This window comes from Pinus tabuliformis, chromosome 5_1, assembly GCF_031772625.1.
Source record: "Pinus tabuliformis cultivar Carrire ecotype Pingquan chromosome 5_1, CPIR1, whole genome shotgun sequence".
Classification (NCBI taxonomy): Eukaryota; Viridiplantae; Streptophyta; class Pinopsida; order Pinales; family Pinaceae; genus Pinus; species Pinus tabuliformis.
Genome location: NC_142305.1, coordinates 966,531,164 through 966,542,810, shown reverse-complemented (window position 1 = coordinate 966,542,810; position 11,647 = coordinate 966,531,164). Strand labels below are relative to the sequence as shown.

The 11,647-nt window shown below is 36.9% G+C and overlaps 1 pseudogene; it reads left to right on the top strand.

Annotated features, from left to right (window-relative positions):
• Positions 1-256: 256 nt before the first annotated feature.
• Positions 257-9,920, top strand: LOC149167980 (uncharacterized; annotated as a pseudogene).
• The last annotated feature ends 1,727 nt before the right edge of the window (positions 9,921-11,647 follow it).

Here is an 11,647-nt window from a genome sequence, read left to right as displayed (position 1 = left end):
GCTTCTCTAATTAAGAAATTTAATGAACTTGAAAAGCTTAGACATATTGTTGAAGGTTTAGTTCAAGCTAACAACAATCCTAGTGGACTGACAATTGGTGGTCCACACTCTTGTTCTCAACATCAAGTTTCTGTTTCTCACCTTCAAAACTTATGGGATGTAAAAGGAAGGGGAAATCTCGATGCATCCATTAGACGATTTTTTTTTCGCAAATGGCATATCTTTTAATGTTTGTAGGTCTCCTTATTGGAAAGAAATGGTAAGAGATCTAGTTAACAATGCTCCTAATGGTTGCAAGCCTCCTAGTTATGAAAAGATGAGGACAACTGTGTTATCTGAAGAGAGGGCTCGGGTTGAAGCTAGACTTCAAGACATTAAAGATAGTTGGAAGGAATCTATAGTCTCCATTGTCTCAGATGGTTGGAAAGATGTTAACCATCGTCCCCTTATCAATATTTTGGTTTCTAGTCCAAAAGGAGTTATGTTTTTAAAATCCTATGGTACTACAGGAAAGACAAAAGATGGTCCATATCTAACAGGTCTCCTCAAAGAGGCAATAGAGGAGGTTGGTAGAGAAAACGTGGTCCAAATTGTTACAGATAGTGCCTCAAACAATATCCTTGCTGGTGGGTTGATTGAGGATGAATATCCAACAATTTTTTGGACTCCTTGCTCTGTGCATTGCTTGAATTTGCTCCTGAAAGATATTAATAACATTGCATGGGTTGATAAAACTATAACTGAAACAAAGATGCTACAACACTTTATTATTAATCATGCAGCATCCATAGCAATGTATAGGAAATATGCAAAACTTCAGCTTCTTCGATGTGCCGAAACTAGATTTGCATCTGCTTTCATTATGCTTCAACGCCTTATTAAAATGCATCAATCTTTGAGAGAGATGGTGGTATCAATGGATTGGCAAAGGTGGAAGGGTTCTCATACTGGGGATGGCCTAAAAGTTGAGGACATTATTATTGGTCTTTCTTCAGAGAATTTTTGGAGGAGAGTGGAGGATATTGTTACCCTTATTACACCTATTGTTTCCACCCTTCGCATATTTGATAGTGATCAACCATGCTTAGGGGATGTCGTTGAGAGCATGGATCAAATGAGAGAGATGATTCATGACATAATGGAAGATGAAAATTCTAGGATTGACAAAGAAACCAGAAATGGAGTGTGGGAACTTAGTTTGACAAGGTGGAAAATGCTTCATAGCCCTCTTCATTCAATTGCATTTTTACTCAATCCTAAATGGTTTCATAAGAAACCATCATCAGATGTAGAGGTTATGCAAAACTGGAACACTTTTATAAGTAGGTGTTACAATCGTCAGGATCGCACTGCTTTAGGGTTTGAGTTAGGAAAGTATTTGAGATCAGAAGACCACTTTGCAAATGAAGATTGTGCAGACAACAAACAACAACTTGGACCCATCGACTTCTGGATATGTTAGGTCCCTATAATACTAGTGATTACCCCATTACTATTGTAGTTATACCCCCTATTTATAGTGTTGTGCCCCTATTACCCCCATATTGTTATTTCTGTGCCCCATAGAATCCCTCTATTGTTATTTTTGTGGCTTTATATTATTATTGTTAGGTCGGCTGGATTATATTGTGACTCCTTAGACTCCTATATATAGAAAGGAGGTTTTGTCATTTGTATCATCAAAGAATTGTTCATTTATGTAATGTAAAGGAGGTTTCCCCCTCGAAGAGGCTGAATTCTAAGGCGTGGATTTATCTTTTCTTTCTTTTCTTGAGCTGGTTTCATAACATTTGGTATCAGAGCTTTGGATTCTAGGGTTTCACTGCTCCAAACAGGTCATCATGGAATTTTCGCTATAACTTTTTTTATGTGATGTTTCAGAAGTCGCAAAAAAAACCCATTTGAGAAGAATTGGCGCTGAACCGTGGGTCCGAATTTCAGAGCTTTTCGCGTGATATTTTCGGAGATATGATCTCAGGAAGTTGGCCTTTTTGCAGACTCCTGAATTACATTCAAAACAAGTGACCTGGGGAAAATCGTCATAACTCTCTCTCTGAGGATCGGATTGAAATTTCGTAAAAAGGTACAGAAAGAGGACGGACTGTAGTTTCTTGTATGTGTGTTTCAGATTCAAAGGTTGAAACAGTGACTCGTGGCACGTCGTACAAGTTTGCTCTACTGAACCCATCTAAAAGCAAGTCACTGTGGGAGATTTCACATAACTCTTCCTTGGAGAATCCAATTTGGCTCAGACTTGTGGCATTGGAAAGAGGACGCAGAAGGCTACTGCAGGTAGAAATTTTAGAATTGGATGATCCGAAATTACAGAGATACATCAGATTCAATATCAGGCTTCTATAAAGTGAAAAAAGGTGTGTAGTTTTTTTTTAAATTTTTGTGTAAGCTTGGTTTAACAGAATTCAAAGGGAATAGTAAAACATTATTATCGGTAACTGATGCCCCGAGGAAAGAAAATGCAAACACCTAGTAAGGAACCTGAAAGCTCTAGCATGACTCATGAAGAAGAGGAAGAAATGCTACATGATATATCAAAATTACAAGAACAAGTGCAACAAATGTCACGCTCACAAAAGCTAACAGAAGCTAAGATAAGTGGCGTGGAATCTAAGGTAAATGGCGTGGAATCTAAGATAAAGGGCATGGAAGCTAAGATGGATGGCATGGAAGCTAAGGTGAATGGCATGGACGCTAAAATTGATGGCATGGATGATAAGATGGATGGATTGAAGAAGTTGCTACAAGAAAGGGTCACTAATGGTGAAAAGGTAGTAAAGGAAACTCATGATGAGAATAAAAGAAATGTTAATCATGATTCCATAGACTCTAATGTTGGATCGAAGACTCACCATGTTCCAAAAATCTATATGAGGAAGTTTGATGGCAAGGATCCCGCCACATGGATATTACAGATGGAGCAATTCTTCGATCTCAATAATGTGCAAAACACACAAAAGGTACGTATGGCAACTTTATATTTGGAACCAAATCAGTTTGTATGGTATCAATGGCTTTGTTCTCGTAAACAATTTATCACTTGGGCAATTTTTACGGAAGAATTGATAGCACATTATGAGGATACAAAAAGCAACACTTTTTTTAGCCAATTGATAAGTCTCAAACAAAAGGGTTCAATAATGGAGCACATTGAGGAGTTCCAAAAATTGAACATAAGGGTAAAAGATATTCCAGAGGAGCATAGCATTGATGTGTTCATAGGGTCTTTAAGGGATAATATCCAACATGATGTGCGCCTTTGGGAACCTGATTCATTAGAGAAGGCATTCAGGTTAGCAAGAAAAATGGAAAGCAAAATTATGGCAACTAGGAAGCATACCGTTCACAACTATAAAGACGGAAGTGTTGTTGCCCATAGTCTTCCACAACCTACAAGGTTGACACCACAACAATTGGAAGAAAAAAGAGCAAAAGGGCTTTGTTACAATTGTGATAGCAAATACGCAAAAGGTCATAAGTGTGCTGAGAAGAAATTATTCTACATAGATTGTGAAGAGGAAGAAGAAAAGGAGAAAGAAAGGTCAAAAGAAGAGGATATATTCCAGGAACAAAGCCTAGATGAAAAACAAATAAATCCGACCATATCTTGTAATGCATTGGCGGGAATTACCACTCCTCAAACCATCAAGATAGAAGGACAAATCAAGAAGAAAAAGGTAATAGTGTTGATTGATTCAGGAAGCACCCACAATTTTATTCATTGTAGGGTAGCAAAAGAATTGAATTGCTTCCTATATCCAGCACCAGAGTGTCAAGTGATGATTGCAAATGGAGGAACAATAAATTGTTCTGGAAAGTGCCATAATATCAAGCTATCCATGGGAGAATATGTATTGACTAGCCCAATGCTTTCCATTCCAATGGGAGGTGCTGATGTTGTACTAGGAGTCCAATGGCTACAATCCTTGGGTACAATAGCTTTTAATTTTCAAGAACTTTTCATGAAATTTTCTGTGGAAGGAAAGGAAGTTGAATTAAGGGGTATTGCAGGGAAACCAGGAAATATAATCAGCTCTAATGGCATGACAAAGCTTCTAAAAAAGGAGCAAAGAGGTGTAATTGCACAATTATGTTCGCTAGATGTTTCCACATTGGAATCATCTATTTCTCCAGATCTCCAAAAAGTCCTGGACAATCATTCCAAGGTATTTGAGACTCCCAAAGGTCTCCCACCTATGCGTGATCATGATCATGCTATTCATCTGATTCCAGGAAGTGTTCCTCCAAACATCAGGCCGTACAGATATCCATATGTCCAAAAAGTGAAATTGAACGTATGGTTGCAGAAATGCTAGAGGCTGGTATAATTCAACCGAGTCAAAGTTCTTTCTCAGCTCCAGTAGTATTGGTGCACAAGAAGGATGGATCATGGCGCATGTGTCCAGATTATAGGGAGCTCAACAAGCTCACTATTAAAGATAAGTTCCCCATTCCTATTATTGATGAATTACTGGATGAATTGCATGGATCAATTTACTTCACCAAGTTGGATCTTCGTTCGGGATATCATCAAATTAGAATGAAGATTGAAGACATTCCGAAAACAGCATTTAGAACTCATGAGGGTCATTATGAATTTTTGGTCATGCCTTTTGGACTTACCAATGCACCTTCAACATTTCAAGGTTTGATGAATTCAATTTTCAAACCATTCCTTAGAAAATTTGTGTTAGTATTTTTTGATGATATACTAATCTACAGCAAGTCTTGGAAGGATCATGTTGAACATGTTGACAGGTTGTTACAACTATTGGAGGAGAAACAATTATATGCAAAAAGATCCAAATGTTTCTTTGGAGTCCAGGAGGTGGAATATTTGGGTCATATTGTATCTCATGAAGGAGTTAAGGTAGACCCTAGCAAAATTAAAGCCATTAAGGAATGGAAAATCCCACATCCATAAAGCATCTGCGAGGATTTCTTGGGTTGACAGGGTATTATCGCAAGTTTGTTAAGAATTATGGGAGAATAGCAGCACCTCTAACAACATTATTGAAGAAAGATTCATTTTCATGGACTTCGGAAGCAACAAAGGCCTTTGAACATCTTAAAGAGGCAATGTGCCAAGCACCGGTCTTAGCTACGCCGGACTTCACAAAAACCTTTATTGTGGAATGTGATGCTTCAGGAAATGGAATTGGTGCTGTTCTAATGCAAGATGAAAGACCCATTGCTTTTGAAAGTCGTCCAATCAAGGGAAAGTTTTTAAACAAAGCTATTTATGAGAAAGAAATGTTGGCAATACTCCATGCACTTAAGAAATGGTGACCCTACCTAATGGGAAGACACTTCAAGGTAAAAACAGATCATGATAGCCTTAAATACTTTTTAGAACAAAAATTATCCTCTGAAGAGCAACAAAAGTGGGTCACAAAGATGTTGGGTTATGACTTTGAAATCATCTACAAAAAAGGGAAGCAAAATGTGGTGGCAGATGCACTCTCAAGAAAGGATGAGGATGTGGAAGCATTGTTGTGTGCCATTTCTATTATCCAACCAGATTGGATAAACGAAGCAAGGGAGGAATGGAAGAACGGCGAAGAAGTGTGGGCACTTATTCAAAAGCTACAACAAGATTCCAGTACTTCTGATACATTTAGCTGGCAAAATGATTCGTTATGGTACAAAGATCGCTTATACCTCTGTAAGAATTCCCAGCTAAAACAAAAGATTCTTATGGAATTGCACACTTCTCCCTTAGGAGGGCACTCAGGATTTTTAAAAACTTACCACAGGGTTAAGAAGGAATTTTTTTGGGATGGCCTTAAATCAGATATTCAAAAGTTTGTGGCGGAATGTTTGGTTTGCCAGCAAAATAAAGTTGAAACAATTAAGACACCAGGTCTATTACAACCTTTATCCATTCCAAGCCAACGTTGGGAGGAGGTTTCAATGGATTTTATCACAGGTTTACCCAAGTCTGAGGGAAAGAGTGTCATCATGGTGGTAGTTGACAGACTTACCAAGTATGCACACTTTTGTGCATTATCACATCCATTTAAAGCCAGTACAGTTTCTACTGCATTTATGGAAACAGTTCAAAAGCTACATGGAAACCCAAAGATTATTGTAAGTGACAGAGATCCCATTTTCACTGGAAATTTTTGGACATAATTATTTTCTTGTCTTGGTACTCAGTTAGCTCATAGCTCATCTTATCATCCTCAATCTGATGGGCAAACTGAGATAGTAAACAAATGTTTGGAAGGATATCTTCGTTGCTTTGTATCTGATAAACAGACACAATGGGTCAAATGGTTGCCTCTAGCTGAATGGTGGTATAACACTTCCTTCCATACAGCAACAAAAATGACCCCATTTATGGCACTTTATGGGTATCAACCACCATCCATCACATCATATTTAAGAGAAAATTCTAAGGTTCAGGCAATGGAACATCACATCGAACATCAACAACAAGTCCTCCAACTCTTAAAGGATAACCTCGTGTTGGCACAAAATAGAATGAAACAACAGGCAGATCAACATCGCAGTGAAAGAAGTTTTGATGTAGGTGATTGGGTATTCCTACGGCTACAACCATATAAGAAAATGTCCCTAAAGCAAGCTAAGAAGGATAATAAATTATCACCAAAGTATTATGGTCCGTACAAGGTGTTGGAAAAGATTGGTACTATGGCATACAAATTGGAGCTTCCTGCAGCTTCTCGATTGCACCCAGTTTTCCATGTTTCATTTTTAAAGAAGGTTATAGGTGACAAGCTCCCAATTCAAACAATATTGCCAGAACTTGACGAGGAAGGAAAAATTATATTGGAACCGGAAGCAATCACAGAAACAAGAAATCGACAGCTACGAAATCGATCAATTTCAGAGTATCTTATCAAGTGGAAGAACTTATCCGCTGAAGATTCCACATGGGAGGATGAGAATTTTATGCAGAAGTATCCAGAACTGCTCAAGCGTTGAGGACAACACTTTTTTTGAAGGAGAGGGGCATGTTGGGTCCCTATAATACTAGTGATTACCCCATTACTATTGTAGTTATACCCCCTATTTATAGTGTTGTGCCCCTATTACCCCCATATTGTTATTTCTGTGCCCCATAGAATCCCTCTATTGTTATTTTTGTGGCTTTATATTATTATTGTTAGGTCGGCTGGATTATATTGTGACTCCTTAGACTCCTATATATAGAAAGGAGGTTTTGTCATTTGTATCATCAAAGAATTGTTCATTTATGTAATGTAAAGGAGGTTGCCCCCTCGAAGAGGCTGAATTCTAAGGCGTGGATTTATCTTTTCTATCTTTTCTTGAGCTGGTTTCATAACAGGATACAATATGGTACAGGGACCCCCTTGCTTCATCGTTTGGCTATCCGTTTGCTTTCACAGGTATTCTTAACAACAAATACCTTTAATGTATTGATTTATTGTTTAAACAATTAATTCTAAAGCTCATTTTAGATTATTTATCTTATAAGATTTATTGATTGACTATGACTAACATAATTTTAATTTTATTTTATAGGTGACTAGTTCCTCTGCATGTGAAAGAAATTGGAGTGAATATGCTTTCATCCATTCAACGAAGAGGAACCGCCTAGGCACAAAAATGACACAAGATTTGGTGTTTGTACATTCAAATCTACGTTTGTTATCTCGACAACAACTAGAATACAAAACTGGACCCACGAGAATGTGGGATTATGGTGGTTCACAAGATGACGAAATTGATGAGCTTCCACTTGAGGTGCTACAAGACAATGCTGAAGACATGCTTGATGATACCATGAAGTCTATTGACCAAAATAATTCTTTTGGAATTGGCTCAAGCTCAACAACTATTCCAGAAAATGAGCTTCAAAATCTAGATTATAGGTTTACTTGCATTTTGATATGAATTGTTGAAAGTGACTTTAGAGATACATATATATTCAAAAGAACAAATTTAATTATTTATATTTCAAATCTCTTATTCTTATCAATGTTTGTTATTTTCTTGGAATTAATGATGCCTAAATTTTTGGATCTAAAAAATTATTACTTCTTTTTTAAAACTAAATTAGTATTTACAATTGTTTTTTACAATTTCATGAGCAAAAACATTGCATGTTTATGATTAATGCTTTGTTTCTATTGTTCACCTTTAATATCGTGTTTTTCTCTCTCCTCGTTTCTTATATGTGAAACCTCCAAACTTCGTTTCTCGTACTATTCTCGTTTCCCGTTCCATTTCCTGTTTCTCGTTTCTGGTAACATAGATACCCTGAACCGAGAAGAGTTTCAAGATATAGAAAAAGTATTTGCTTTCCATTCGAACTCTGCTCCAAAGATTGGATGCCAGGGAAATTGATGCCAATTCCTCTGTTATTAGTGGTTTGCAGAGCTTAAAAGATGAAGTTGTTAAAGCTGAAATTCTGGTAAACAAGTTCAAAGAGAGGTCTCAGATATCAAACCTATTGAATTGCTGAAAGACCTCTGAGGAGATTCAACAAGCCATAAGGGATATTGGTAACACCTTGAGTCTTTTTTATCTTTACACTATTGAAATCAATGAGAATGTGAAGAATCAGCTCATGTTGTTAAATAGCCAGATGGTCCATGAGGTGATCAGGGCTTCTAATGAGATGGTAAAGGTTTCAGAAATGTTGACCATGGAGAGTAAGAGGGGCAGGGCCAATCGGGCCCGTGCATTGGAGCTCCTGGAAATGATTGCATGTTCACACAACATTGGACAGAGCCCTAGCTATATAATGAGGGAGCTCCAGAAGTTTGAAACAGGTATTGAAGAAGCCGAAAGAAGAAAGGAGTGACAGGAAGTGCAATATATGCAGCAGGTTATGGCTCTGCTCTCTCGAGCAGATGCAGAGATGGAATTGGAAACATCTCGCAAACAATATTTGGAATTGAGGTAAGATGTTAGTGAATCTCTTGAGAATTGTGTTGTCCATGAACCATATTCTGAATCCAAGTGTCGTCTGACAGGTAAAGTGATGGATGACCCTGTTCTCATTTCAAATGGTCATGCCTACGAGAGGGAAGCGATCTTGCACAAGTTTTCCAAAGGTGGATTGAAGGATCCCATTACAGGTGAAATTCTAAAGGATGATGTTTTGACACAGAATCATGCCTTGTATTGCACTATAAAGCTCTGCAGGCAGCGCAATTACATGGCTCGGATTTTGAAGGCAGAATTGAGATGGTAAAGTGAAACGAGGCTGAGTGAGTGAGGTCGCTTACGGATTTGATGGAACTCTGCAAGGAAAGTGCTAATGACAAGGACTGGATAGTTTTTGAATCTTTGGTGCCTTTGATATTGGAAGCTTCAATGTCACAGAATAATGAGTTGAAAGCACTTTGCTTTTCAGTCTTAACATTGATTGTCAAAGACAGTATTCATGGCAAGGTTGAGACTTTCCTGCAAATTTATTGCTTTATTATAGTGTTCGTGATTATAAAGCTCTTTTCAGTCACTAGTTGTTTGTGTAAAATATTATGAGACTTTCTCACAATTTATTCTGTAAAGAACAAGCAGGAAAAGTTGGTTGAAGCTGGGGGTCTTAAGCAAATCATCAGATATATGGACCAAGGCCCGGATGTTAAAACAACTGCCATAACTCTCTTGTTAGAGTTGGTAAAGAGTAAGAATATACTTGAACAGTTGGGTCATGAATGTGGTGTTATCTTGATGCTAGTTACAGTTTCAGTAAGGGGTAATCATCCGGAACCGGAAACAAATATCGAGAGTATCCTAGGTCAGCTTTCTTATGATGGTGATTCTTATCATGAAGAAAACATCAAAGCAATGGTTAAGGCTAACTGGTGCAAACCATTTACTCACTGCCTTCACAAGGGTATGTGATTTCATTTTTATGTCAAATCTATTATGTTGTTTGAGTGAACCATAGTCACTCTTGTGCCTTCTGCTAACAATCTGAAAGCATGATGTCCATTCACAATAACTACTAAGAACATTCAAGCAAACATTAAAGAGAGACTTAGTGTGATTCCCTACTCATCTTGTTCCTAAGCAAGACAACTACTTGAATTATTCATGAAGTTACCTGTTCAAATTATGGCCATATCCAATGTTTTGAAACTCACCAATTAATTGACAATTTTGCATTTGTTTGGCCAATTTAGTGATGAAATGAGATCACATGGCTAAAAATTGTGATTTTGTATTAAATCAGAAAAAATCAGCAAGGTGCAAAAAAGATGTCAATAAAACCCCAAAAAGTCACTCTTTCTACTCATTTGACTTGTTATTTGCACATTTGGGAGAGAAAAGTGTTCCAGTGTGGTAAGAGAGAAAACTTGGTGTTCAATTATATGATGTTATTGTTAGTTTAGATACAAAAATATTTTGTACTTTTTTAATGCTTACCAATTTTCAGCCGCATGTTTATTTTTTCTCTAGTCCCTTTTTTTTATTCTCATTTAGTTCTTCCCAAGTATGACTTTTGTAACATTGGTCATATCTATTCCATGCTTATGTTGAATAATTGATGAATACTACCTAGCACCATGGTCACGAGGTCAACATTTTTAGGTAACAATTTGGAAAAATATTCAATAAATCATCAAAGTTGCTATAAAACTCGACATCTCATACAAATGTAATGTTCCTAACCAAGGTTTAAATAAAATAATATCTAGTTATAATTTTAAGGTCATTCTTCATTTTTTAGCTAATTTTGCAGTTAGAAAATACACCTTTCCAAAAGCATAATATTAATCCCTTGATTTACCAACTCCCAACATTCAATATGTGGCCTTTTTCACACAACGCCTCATAATGACTAAAATGAATATTACTCCAAAACCTAAACAATGTGTTACAGTAGTGTGAAATTCTTATCGATAAAGTGATTAAACAAATGGGTGGCTCCATGGAGCAGCAAAGTGGATTCTCCAGCTTAGCAGATAGCTTGTTGGAATTGCTAGAATGTCCATTCTTAAAAAATTGAAGTAGCCCTTTTAGAGGTGTTGCTTCTTCATAGATGAAGCCTATGTTGAAAATTATGATGATATTGAAGATCCGAAAATGACTGAACAAACAAATTTGTGGAACCAAATCAGCTAGAATTTCCAAAGAGATTTTTGGATATGCAGGGAAAAATATTTAAACACATCTACACATGTTTGGGATATATGGCATGTTCAGTGAGAACTTAAACTGGAACCTGACCTCCAATGTCTTACCAGAGGAGTTGTTTGGTATTTATCCATACCATATATTTTTGATGGACCTTTAATTACCATCTATTGTTCTAAATTGAATTTTTTGGAGGAAAACTGGCAAAACGAAATTTATGGAGACATTTTCCAATGTGGTTTAAGTATCCTTGGGTTGATCTTCATGTTTGCAGGCTTGTAAGGGGTTAAGTTGCGCAAACCCTGTGCCCACAACTTTCCAAGAATGAACAGATGTATGGATGGATGACCCCAAATTACTATTTTAGATTTCTTGCTCTGTATCAGCATAAAAAGGAATAAAATCAAATTTAAATTTTCACGATTGAAGTAGGTATTTTAAATAACATTTTTATTTATGCTTTTCTTAATAGATTTAGAGTTAAGAGGGATCTATGTTGGTTTATTCTAGTCATAGAACGGTCATAGGACTTTATGTTCTGTGGATGAAG